The following is a 12,949-nucleotide window of genomic DNA, read 5'->3' as shown; positions in this document are numbered from 1 at the left end:
CCTGCCTTTGTCATCTGTCTCTCTTGCATTTCTCTCACTCATCCTGTCATCTCGCTGGTCTCTGCATCTGTCTGTCTGCCTTGTCTCATTCACTTGCCTGCACTTTGCTGACTGCAGTAATGCATATCAGCTGCAGTAATTAGTTCACTCCGTTCACCTGTTCTCTACGTCACGCCCAGCTGTTTAAGCTCTGTCCTTTCATTCATTCCCTGCTGGATCACTAACTCACATGCCCTCACAGACTCTGTTTCCCCTCCTTGGATTATGTTCTCCCCACCAAGTTCTGCTTACCCCCTGACTGCTTCAGCTCAATGGACTCTGCTCTTCTTCCCCTCGGATTCCTGCCTGTTCCTGTTTTCGTTCCGCATCTGCCTACCTTGCTCCTGTAGCTTAACTTCCCAGAAACTTCCCAGACTTTGTAAGTACTCTGTTTTGTTGCCTGTTTCAGTCATCCCTGTTTGGTTTTTGGAGAGTGACTTCTTTTAGTATAGGTTAGGTTTAGTTATGGGTGGCATAGCTCAGTGAGTAGAGTGGCTGTCTTCCAACCGGAAGGTTGCCGGTTCAATCCTCAGCCCGTTGTGGTCATGTTGAGGTGTCCCTGCAGGACACCAAACCCTTAATTGCTCCTGATGGGTCGTGGTTAGTGCCTTGCATGGCAGCTTCCGCCATCAGTGTGTGTGAACGTGACATATTATGTAAACTGCTTTGGGTACCTTGCAGGTATAGTAGAAAGTGCTATATAAATACATTTACCATTTTAGTTTTCCCCCTGTCCGGGATCAGAGTCAGACCGGAGTCCAGGATCAGAGTGATAAAAAAAATACTGGCTAATCAGTGTTTTCAACATCCATTATAAACTGTATGCATCAACTCTGTCTGAGAGGTTGAAAAAATCCTCCTGTTTCTGATAGACAAGGATCAAACTGGGTTTATAGCAAACAGGCAGACGCAGCACAATACTGGTAAAGCCTCCACATCACTGATTCTAGAAACAAAGGCAGAAAGAGTGAAATCCTCTCAGCTCAGATGCTCAGAAGGCATTCCACTCTGTTGGCTGGAATTTCTCTACCAAGTAACGGCTGAATTTGGGTTCACTAGTAAAATTATACAACGCGTTAAAACAATACTCATCTCCCACCACCAGGATCTAAATAAAGAGGATCAGCATCTGGATCTGCCACAGCTGTGAGGAGGATGGATTATCTGGACAGAGGAGAAGTTCTCACTGACACACATTTAGACACATCTGTGGACAATATTGGGGAGAAACAGACCTTTAGTGTCAAAAGAGGCGAGGCTTTGTCCACCTTCAGACTCTGACCTCAGATATTCTGTTTTTACAAGAGACACATTTAAACAGTAACTGGCATGGCAGACTCAGAGCTGAGTGGATAGGAGAGATTTACCACTCTGCCTTTTCTTCTAAGGAAAGAGGAGTGGCAGTTTTAATTAGGAGTGAACCTTTATTGTAGAAAAAATATAGTTTTATACTGAGCCTGTTCAGAGTCCAGACCAAACTCTGACTGCTACTAAACAGCTCATTACTGCACTAAATGTCTCTCATGGACTCCACATACATTTCATTCTTCAACTTTTCAACCAAACACAAACTTCTGTGAGGATTCTTCTCACCACATTTCTCCTGACAGTCATCAAAGCTGTTTTCTTGGATTTCTTTCTGCTCTCTTTGACTCTTTATCAGTGTGTTCAGTCTATTTCTGTCCTTTCAGATGGACTCTTGTGATCAGCTGATTTCTATTCTGTCTTTTGTGTCTGAATCAAAGAGAACCAAAGTTCCACTCACTCAGCTTCTTCCTCTGCAGCTCTCTGCTGTGTGGACCCGGTCTGAGAGAAAATCCTCCTCTGTGTCTGCAGGCGAGAAGGGTATGTCTGCAGCCGGATGCTGCACGAATATTCCCCGCACGAATACGGCCCTACACTTCCAGTAAGTTTAGAGCACTTTTTAAAGAGAGCACCACTTACCGGAGGCTGCACGAATACGACCGCACGAATACGACCCTACCGCAATTTACGTTTTAAATTGGTGATTTCACTCAAAATATACTGACAACACAAAAGGCTTATTCAAGGAAAATTCCCTGTTCATTTTAACCCCTGTAAGTTTTTCTACAGAGCCGGAGGCTGCTCTTTCTGGACCACACTGATAAGACAGCAATTTAAGGGCCGTCTCCTTCATTTCAGACCCCGTTGTTTGTTGCCCATTGTGTTGATGCTAAAGGAAGTATTAGCAGCATTTATCGCCATGATGGACAACGGTAAAGACGTGAGTACTAACTGTGAATCGTTTTATTAGTTTCACTTTATAAAACAAATAAACGATTGATTTAGAGCATTTTAAAGTTTAACGTTATAAACACTTCTGCTGTTTTCATTTCTGGAGAAAAGTTTTTAACCTGCTAAACTGAAGAACAAGCTATGTTTGAGCTCATCATTCATTAGCACAGACAACCACTTTTATATAGTTCCGCTGCTGTAAAACCGACGCGTAGCTTGTTTAATAATTTGTTTAATAGAGTCCTAGCCAGATTTTGGAGGCCCAGGTCCAGGTGATTATAATTAACTACAAGCAGCATATTAATTAACCCTTCACCAGATGGTAAAAGCATGTTGAAATGATCTCTTCCTGTTAGAACTGTTTGTGTTCCACTGGTTTCTCTGGCATAGTTTACCAAGAAACTTTATGGACCTGTTTTTAGTTTTTCCACCTGTGACCAGTTCAAATGTCAGCTGTGAAAAGGATTAAACTGTGAAAGTAAATTTACTTCATACACTGAAAAAAAAGAACATGTTGGGTTTACTTAATTCAATAGTGGACATTTGTTGCACACAGATGTTTTGCTTTAACTCCAATTGAGTTGCATTAACGAAAGGTATTCATATTAATCCTATGTATCTTGTGTTGATTCAATGTGATTGAAACATGTTTTGATAAAGTGATTTAAGCTCTTGGAGTACTTAAATCACTTTATTCTAACACTATTCATTAACTTAACTCCAATACTATTTGGTCACTTAAATACTACACTGTTACTTTCATATTGTACTTTATATGTATGTACTCCATTATATTCCAATGGAGACCTTAAAACAGATTGTTTGTATTGTTCTGTTCTAGGATGGTTGCCTGTTACCACTTATAACCTTTTAAAACACATTGTCTAATTTCACTGCTGTGACAGCAGGTAAAGAATTGAACTGACATTACTGCTACTGAAAAACAAATTAGCAGATTAAGAAATGTCAATTTTTCAGTGTCATAGTAATTTAATCACAGCATAGAAATTAGACTCTTTCTTTTGAAAAAGGGTACAGCCAGTCATCTTTGAAGAAAACAATACAAACATTCTGTTTAAGGCCTCTGTTGTCAGATTAAACTCAACAAATATAATTGAAACAATTCAATGTAACATATAAACTAATTTGCAATTAAAAACGTTTGTTACCATAGACATTGAAATTAATTATTGCTAGAATACCTTTCTATTGACTCTCTTATTCATTAACATTACCCATTTTTACCCCAATTAGAAATACAAATCAATACTTGCATAACAAAACGTTTATTCAATAGTCACAGGATAAATAGCGATGCAGTGAGTGTCAAAAATCCCAACACTGACCTTACTGTGACATCTTGTTTCAAATTAGTTTCTTAGAAAAAGTATTAAATTCATATTTCAAACTGACGTACACCAAACATCCCATTTCACGTGGCCCGGGTGGAACTATTTAAACTTAATGCTGCCATTCAGAAAACTTCAAGCAGAGAGGAAGAGGGGAAACAAACTGGCCCTGTCCACATGGCAGTTACAGAAGAACAGTCACAGAATAAATGGTCAACAATGAATGCTGTGATTTTTTTTTTTTTGTGGGTTACTAATGGCTCACCAGAAAATCTCCAAAACGCAGGAACAAGTGTGAACTTTACAACTTTACATGTCCTCTTACCTGGAGCAAACTACCCCACTAGCACAGCAGAGAGCTGGAGCAGTTTAGTTTTCAAGTTTTGAGCTTTTCTTGAGAGTTGAGTCGCATCCAACTCCATTACCACCTTTTGAATCACCTCCAAAGTGTAGCGGAGCTGTGATGGGTAACTCATGTTCAAGCAGTAAAAAAGTCCAAACAGCATGGCTGTTGCAAGGGCCACATTATCCAGATCCTGAAGAACCACCACACCCTCGATGATGATGCCAACATCAGAGAAGTCATCGCCTGGCGTCTCTCTGGTGACGTAGAGTCCCACTGTCATTTTCTCAATGGCTCTCAGTGCAGTGGCTTCAGTCATGTCCTGGTTTAAGATAAAACATTTCTTTAAGATTTCCTTTGTTGTTGCTTTTTAATTGTGTTTTATTGAAGGATCTCTTTTTAATTCAGCAATTCTGTTATAGTTTATTTAAATCCATGTAAGTAGTAGTAGTAGTAGATTTCTGAAGCCAAAAGAATGCCCCACCATGCTGCGATTTATGGTCCATTTCTGAGAGAATACAACATAGACAAAACAACTTCCAGATAAAATGAAGAAGGGCCTTTAAGTTTTACATTATTTTGTGCTTGAAAGACATTGGCCCACCAGAAGCCAGGTTATGCACTCAAAAGATGAACTGGAAAAAGCATGCTGAATCTGGAGTCACCAGGTGGCCCCAGGCAGCCTCTTTCAGCTTCACCATTAGGATGACACAAGCTCAACTTGCCTCTGTTGGGCCAATTTCTTTCCAACAAAAACTAATCTAAAGATCAAGTTCTCCTCATTTTTATGGAAGTTGTTTTAAAGTTTCTGGATTTTTTTTTTTTCATTACCTAGGACTTGCCAGTGCTGCATCCCTGTCTCAGTTCTGCCCTTGTCAGATGAGGGTCAGCACAGTGTGAAAAGATGGTTAAATTTTCCTTCTTTCACCAGAATCACAAATTTAAAGTGTTTTCCCACTGGTGTGATCCATAATGTAAGAAAAACATATTTTTTGCTCTGTGGAGGAGGGGTCAAAATGTTTGGAATTGTTTTATTTATTTATTTATTTTCATAATGGGCAGCTATGAAGAAACAGTTCAAATCTTAGCACTGGACTCACTTTGCCAAATTAATTAATAAATTAAATAGACAGAAACAATCAAAGTAGTGTGGTGGACCCACTTTGTGAGACATGAGAGACATTCACCAAAGAGGACTTGTGCCTTTAAGATGGGAGTGAATGTAGTGCGTTATTCCGGTTCCAGGGTTAAGCTGATTGTTATTGTTTTTTCCCGCAAAAACTACGCAGGTTGGTTGAGTTCAGATGTGCTGTGAAGTGGAGATAAATTAGTAAACTACCTCGACTCTCTCACGTCTGCTGTCTCGTTGTTCCATCTCCACAGTAGGATTACAGGGTTAACTGAAGACATTTTGGAATGTAGCAAAGCCACAATTCACAATTGACCAATAAAATACTCACCATGTGGCCTAAGTTGCCTTATGAAATATTTACCTTTATGAAAATGTTTGCACTTTTATTCAAATCAAATTAAATCAAGCTTTATTGTCATTTACCTGTAAATACAGCAGTAGTGCACACAAGATGAGCGAATGTTTCTTCAGGATCCAGTTTGAAACAATTAAACTTTACAGTAGAGAAAAAAAACTTCACTTAATTTAGTTCATGTTTTTCTACTTCATTTATCTTTAACATGCTAATTTTTCCCAGACAGAGCTATACAATGCGGTACTACACTATAAACATTTACAAAATGAACATTTAGTTAAAGCTTTGTGTTGGTGCACAATGTTGTATTATATTACACCACTAAAATATCATTCTGGGACATTAATGTTCATGTTTTTAATCTTGTTACTGCTTTAGATAGAGAACTGCTAACTGCCTGATTTACTCTGAAGAAGCTTGTGTCTACATTTATTCACTTAATTTAAAGTCATTTTTTCTATTTCATTTATCTAGTGAATCCTTTTTAATAAGTCCTTAAAATGTGTTGTACTGTTTATGATTGATTTCTTTCTTTTATTTCAACTTTTTAAAAAAATAGATTTATAAACCTATTGTATTTTGACTGATGCACAACAACACAACAAGCCCTCAAAACACATTTTTCACTTCCAGCACTCATTGCAAAACTCTCAAACCTGTTGTGCTTGCTGATCCATGATCCACTGAACAAATGCTAAGTAGGTGTGTGTGGCTGCATGTATGAGTGTGTGAGCTTAGATAAGCCACATGCAATCACTCGTCCCACCACCAAACTTGCAACATGTCCTAGTTGGACCTCCCAGCAGCTGCCCAGCCCTGCCAGCAAGAGGTGACTAGAAGAAAAGTCTTTACGTGATCCTAGATCCAAGCAGATCATGTGACCTCTAAAACGCTGCTACAATCCAATGTCCAAGTCTGTTGTGCAGGTCACTTTGTCTTGGTAAGTTAAATCTAGGAATTTCTGTGCCATGCCAGTCAAAACATTAGCAGCAGTTCTTGACAGGGAGAAGAAGTGGTTGACATTTGGAGCAACATTTGCCAGACAGCTCCACGGTATGTTTCTATGGATTGAAAGTGGAGGTAAAGTAAACTTAGATTAGCCATTTATGTAAATGCTCACACCCACTTCCAAATTCAGCTCTCCCAAGTCAAATACCCATCCCCCTCATGTTCTCCTCCTCCTCCTGTCCTTACCCCAGGGGTGTCCAAACTTTTTTCACTGAGGGCCACATACATAAAAATATAGGAGGGGCTGGGCCACTTACTAGAAATTAAGTATATAGCCTTAACTTTAGTCTATTAAAGTTAGAATGATCAACTAAAAGTGGTCAAATATGTTATATTGTTGAATATAATTAAAGACAAAACAGCCTTCATCACATCTTTCCATAAATGGATCTTTATTGATTTATTCAGAAAAAGCTTTAGTAGCTCATTCTCAGAACAGCAGCCTCAGATTTATTCTCAGAAGATTTACAGTAGAGAAAAAAATAATAAAGGGGACAATGGGACAGGTACATTTCAAGCTTGTTTTTTTAAGTTGCAGCACACCTATTAACGTTCGTTTGAAACAGTTAACATGAACAGACTGAACTGGACTTAATAACAGGAGTGCATATAATTTTACTAAGTTATTCTTGTGATTATCAGCTGCGCTGGGTATGTAAATCGGGCCATCCAGCTGCGGTGCTGATCCGACGCCGCTCGTGCCAAAAATCCGGACAAATGTCACTTGATCAAGGAGCAAATCTGCATCACATGAGATCAGCTGACTTTGGGTGTGCAGTGTGTGCGCTGTGCACAGCGGTGTGGGAACGACCTGCTTCGCCTGCTGCCTCCGTGACCCGGCCCCGGATAAGCGGAAGAAAATGGATGGATAGATGGAGAACAGAAATTAGTACCACAGGAGTTCTCATGGCCAAGTGGTTAAGGTGATGGACTAGAAATTCACTGGGGTCTCCCCATGCAGGTTTGAAAACATTGAACTGTTTTCTGCTGTGGCAGTAAGACATAGGTTGAAAATCCCCTCCAAACAGTTAATCCTGGCCATCTGTGAAATTAGAAGAGATGATGATATTTAACTGATGATCTTATTATGAGCAAGTCTGAATATCATGTCAGTTCTGCAAAGTCATTCACCTTCTATGTACAGGATGTGAGTGATGGCTTCAATTGTTATACGTTTCCTTCTGCAGTGCATGTTTGAGGCCCCAGCTTCAGACTATGACATGTCCATCAGTTTCTTTCTGCAAGACACGAAGCTCAACCTTCAGACTGAGAAACAGAAACATTACAGAATATGATACTATTCACATTCTGTGACAAAGTGTTCAGTTGTGTCAGTTAAACCATCACAAACACTAAGCACACAACATTTCGTGACCAGCACACATGCGATGGCCGGGAATCGAACCCGGGTCAACTGCTTGGAAGGCAGCTATGCTCACCACTATACCACCATCGCTATGAAATGGACTGTTTTTGTGTGCTCTCAGGAGTTCAAATGGATAAGAGAAGTAGGTGCAGAGAAAAGGGAGGAAATGAACATCAACCAGAAGCCCTGATCTCTGTCACGACACACAACATCTTAGTATTTTCTACAGCAAAACAACCTGATGAAAATGAAACTAAATCTTGAATCATTCTCGAAACAACTTTCACAAAATGGGAAAGTGATATTGATGAGCCTATTGATTCCACATTCCCATGGTCTGCAGTCTTTTTTTTAGAACTTTCTTTTCAGACTTTGGCTAGAGTCGTTTTGTTGTTTATAGCCTGTATTATATTTTGAACTGCTGGTATTGATTTCAGATTGTCCTTTGGTGCACTGGAATTATACAGGGTAAACTAACTTTATTTTGTTCTGTTGTTGTGTTATAACTTAGTATTGTGTTTGATGATCTCTGTCAGATGAGAAGATGAGGTGGAGGACAGTGGAGGAAGTTCCATGGTGTAATGGTCATCACTCTGGGCTCTGGATCCTGGTGTCCCTGGACTTAATGGAGATGATAGGGGATGAAAAGTTGTGTGCATTTTTCTGACCACCAAGCCTGTCCTCCAGTACCCACCAACTTTAACCTCCACCAACAGGTGAGCAGAGACTCTGTTGACCTCAGGAGAGCTGCACGGAGCAACAGGGAGAGACGGAGCTCCAATGTTTAAGTGATTAGATCAATGTGTAAAGCAAGGGTGGGAACACGACAGATGTTTGTATGTGAAGCCAAATTTTGCGCTTTCATCACAGAGAACAGAAAGCAGTAGCACAGGAGTTGTCATGGCCGAGTGGTTAAGGTGATGGACTAGAAATCCATTGGGGTCTCCCCGCGCAGGTTCAAATCCTGCTGACAACGTTTGACTCTTTACCACAGTGGCAATCTATGAAATAAAAAGAGATGATGTTTCTGATGATCTCATAATAAGTGTGTGAGAAAGTCCTGATTTGAATATCATGTCATTTCTGCACAGGTGCTCACCTTTGATATAGAGGATGTGAGTGATGGTTTCAATTGTCATATGTTTCCTCCTACAGTGCATGTATGAGGCCCCAGCTTCAGACTCTGACATCTCCATCAGTGTACTTCTTCAAGAATTTAAACCCACCAGGACTATCCACATTACATTTAACTCTGTAAATAAACACTTTTCAGCCTGTTCAATGTTATAAATGTTCTGTTTGGCCGTTAAAGGAGGTCTTCCTCACATTTTGGTGTATTTTAACCCTTTCATGGTCTAAATTCTTTGAACAGATCTTGTGCTGTAATCAATGTCTAACTGAGTTTTTATTTTCATTGCAGTTGTTGATTTTTCCAGAGCAAGATCAATGATTTTTTAATACATCTTTCTCCACTTTTATTTGCTCTACCTGTGGGTTTCAACTATTATAACTTTTTTCATTTAATAAATGACTAATAACACACTTTGATCTTCATGTTTGTTTGCTTATTTGTTGAAAAGTGGGATTTAATTTTCCATGTTGGATAATCACAGCTTTTTTTATTTGGACAATGTTTATCCTCTTCCATGGCAAAAATGAATTGCTAAAATGAAAATAGAAAAAACATCTTTTGTAAAGCAGTAAAACTAATGTTTTAATTTTTGTTCTGATCTTTTTCTTGCCATTTTCAATTATATTCAATTAAAATATGCCCTGAAAGCAAATATAAAGAACTACAAAGACTGGAACAAAACAATACATATTTTTTGTCGTGAAGACTCAGAAACAAAACTTCAAAAATAATATTTTGTGTTTTAATTTATATCTGTTCTTATTATTACAGTCAGTGACCGAGTAAAACATGAACAATATAAAGTTATAACTTGAACTTCTTTCAAACTGATTTTTCTCTGAACAATAAAAATAAAGTGTGAGGTCAAAGTGTGACGGTTAGATCAACATAAACTACTAATATCCTGTTGAAGCGCTATAGTAGCGTCAGAGCAGCAGATTGTAAAGTCTGGTCCAGATAAGGAGCTCTACAGTGAGGCTGACCGTCCATCATAGCTGTCTAACCTGGACCTCACATCTCTGAAACCGTTGGAGCTCATTTTTTATCAGCTTCATCTGGATAAACTGACCACAGATTGGACGTTTTTACAACCACTTTCTCACCTCAAATCATCTGAAAACTACATTTAGTGTCACAATAACAGTAGTATTCCCAAAATACTTGTGTTTCCTCTGAAAGTTTCCTCCTCGGTCTTTGCTGCTGGTCTAAATGCATTCTGGGTTATTTGGTTCCAAATCCTCACTAGTCTGGTCTGATGATCCTCCATAATGTGGGCGGAGCCAGAACACATCCAAGAATTTCACTGGTTCTTGATCAGATGCTGCTTTGAACTAGATCAGTACTTGGTCTCTGACTGATGACGGTTTATAAGAACACCAGAACTTAAAGGGGACTTCGGTTTTCTTTTCAACCTGAGGTCTGTTTTCATTTGTCATTTCATACATGTGAGTGATGGAGAAATGAATTTTCGACATAGCTCCAGTATTTAGCCAGGCAAGCAGCTTCGCAGCTCAGCTAGCGAAAAGTGTGGGGCGTTTTCACGAGAAAACGTGTGATTTCATGAGAAATCACACGATACCTCGCACGATTTCGGAACGAGATTTGCTTTCTGGCATCCAGAGCTTTGGATACAGACCACAACAAATAGCAATCGCCAAGTAATGTGGAGGTTTTCGTTCACTTCTCATCTGTTTTATGTTGTAAATACCAGCGGTATTTTCTCTTAAACTTTTTTGGAATTGAATATAATCTAGATGGAAGATTTTCTGTGGAATTTAAGTGTTTTCTCAGTAGCATGACTGTTAGGAACCATTTTAGCTCCTTTTAGCACCTTTATTTATCCCATTGTGTGGTTTCCAGATTTTATGCTAAGCTAACTGGCTGCTGGTTGTAGATATGTGCTGTCAGTCTCATCTGTGAAACATTAGCATTACATTTTTTTTTAAAGATTGCTTAAGCACGGTTTTGAAAACAGGGCTCAGAATTTCAGATCACTACACACAATTAACACAACCACACACACAATATGAACAACACCTCAGGTCCTGTGCAAAAATGAAACATACCATTCAAACAAAACCTTATTATGTTACTACATGAAACACACACATTTCATGAGGATTAATTCTGTCTGAACCAGATACACACTGTTGTGTTTAACTTCAGACACTTTTAGCAGTTCTACCTCTCAGTGGTTAGATGACTGTCAGTGAAGTACACAGAGAAAGTACAAATACACAACATGGTAAATTCACCAAACACAACACAAGATCAGTGAAAAAGTCTCCTGTGACGATTAATGGCTGCTGGTTAGAGCTTTCATGTTTTTCTGAAGCAGAAGTTTAATTCAGTGTCACTCAAAGCCTGCTGAACCAGTCACATCATGATGTCTCCTGGCTTCGTTTCATGCAAATGATAATTCAGTTCTTTTTTAAGGCCACCAATTATCCAAAATTTGCATCCCCAGCACATGAACACGGCAGCTCTTGTAGGTCAGTTGGTGTGCAGGTTAACAGCTTGGATCCAATTTTAGCAGACTTGAGCAGAAAACAGTCTACTGACGCAAACACGAGCGTTCAAAAGTTTGGGGTCACTTAGAAATGTAAAACATGAAAACCCAACTTTTGAACGGTGGTGCATGTAGATCTATAAAGTCCTCTCCAGTACTCACTGCAACTCAAGCACACCAGCTCACCTACGACCGCTCAAACACTGCGTTATGATTTCCATATCCTTCTGTACACTACCGTTCAAAAGTTTGGGGTCATCCAGACAATTCCATGTTCTCCATGAAAGCTCCCACTTTCATTCATGTGCTAACATAACTGCACAAGGGTTTTCTAATCATCAATGAGCCTTTCAACACCATTAGCTAACACAATGTAGCATTAGAACACAGGAGTGATGGTTGCTGGAAATGTTCCTCTGTACCCCTATGGAGATATTCCATTAAAAATCAGCCGTTTCCAGCTACAATAGTCATTTACCACATTAACAAGGTCGAGACTGGATTTGTCATTTATTTAATGCTATCGTCATTGAAAAAACTGATTTCAAGAAAAAGAAAAAAACATTTCTAAATGACCACAAACTTTTGAACAGTAGTGCATATTTAGATAATGTCATATTTTTAATTAGACATGTAAGATGAAATAATATTGATGATAGCTCGTGTTCTTGTTCCTCTTTTAGCACACATCACACAGTATTACAGTGAAGAAGAACATTCAATCATCAAATACAATCATTTTCATAACAAGCTGCTGTGGAGGAAAAACGTTTTTGTTCTTTGCAATAAATCTTTTGTTCTTTTATTCAGAGCTCTGAAGGTAAAGGTGACAGAGTGCAAAGCAGTCTATGTGTCAAGTCAAACTGGAAGGAGCTGAGAACTCAAAGGAGAAGCATTTACGCACAGGTCCTCAAGATGGCGCTGTGCGAGCAGCAGCTGGTTACGGGAGCTCTCAACCCTATTTTCTTACTTTTCGTTTTTTCTATTGTAAATAGGCAATATTTATTATCTTGTTCTTGCACTTTCGTGACTTTTGCACTCCTCTGTTTTTGTTTCTAAGAGCCCTGTAACGCTAAATTTCTCCTTTGTGAGATCAATAAAGTCTATCTTATCTTACACTCAGCTGGGGCGGAAACAATCTGCGGCTGCAGGTTTGCCACCGGCGGCAAAAAAGGGGACACACGCAGCACTGAGGAGGAACTGAGAATGAATGACCGCCTTCAAACAAAGTGTCCGTGAGTTTCTGTTGGGAAAGCATCAAGATCTGTGGCAAACTGTGCAGGATTGCGTTCATCTCCAAAATCCGGGTTGCAGCCGGTAAGAGCAGAATTCTGGAGACTCAAAAAGACTGTTTAAGCTGCCGATGTGTGCCACTGCAGTATGTGTTAGCATTAGCATTAGCCACGGAGATCGGCTGTCAACTTTGTCTGTTTACCAATACTTGCCGTGTGTTTTGTAAT

At 39.3% G+C, this 12,949-nt stretch overlaps 1 protein-coding gene, 1 long non-coding RNA gene and 2 other non-coding genes across 23 annotated transcripts in view; 3 read left to right on the top strand and 1 right to left on the bottom strand.

Moving 5' to 3' along the window:
* The window catches only part of LOC127531985 (zinc finger protein OZF-like), a 165,992-nt gene that overhangs the window by 139,914 nt on the left and 13,129 nt on the right, over positions 1-12,949 (top strand). For 2 of the 20 annotated variants that reach the window (XM_051942820.1, XM_051942825.1), the window contains exon 1: positions 12,640-12,806. The exons of the other annotated variants lie outside the window; for them this stretch is intronic. The gene's annotated coding sequence lies outside the window, so the exon portion shown is untranslated. Of the gene's footprint in view, positions 1-12,639; positions 12,807-12,949 lie in introns of those variants that run through there. 20 annotated transcript variants of the gene reach the window in all.
* On the bottom strand, positions 7,867-7,938 carry trnag-ucc (transfer RNA glycine (anticodon UCC)). The gene has a single exon. It is a non-coding gene; the product is annotated as a tRNA-Gly (tRNA).
* LOC127532089 (uncharacterized) lies at positions 8,440-9,390 on the top strand. The gene is made up of 2 exons (XR_007939342.1): positions 8,440-8,564; positions 9,004-9,390. It is a non-coding gene; the product is annotated as an uncharacterized LOC127532089 (long non-coding RNA).
* On the top strand, positions 8,743-8,824 carry trnas-aga (transfer RNA serine (anticodon AGA)). Its single transcript has one exon. It is a non-coding gene; the product is annotated as a tRNA-Ser (tRNA).

Source organism: Acanthochromis polyacanthus, chromosome 22, assembly GCF_021347895.1.
Source record: "Acanthochromis polyacanthus isolate Apoly-LR-REF ecotype Palm Island chromosome 22, KAUST_Apoly_ChrSc, whole genome shotgun sequence".
Lineage (NCBI taxonomy): Eukaryota > Metazoa > Chordata > Actinopteri > Pomacentridae > Acanthochromis > Acanthochromis polyacanthus.
This window is presented reverse-complemented; position numbering and strand designations above follow the sequence as displayed.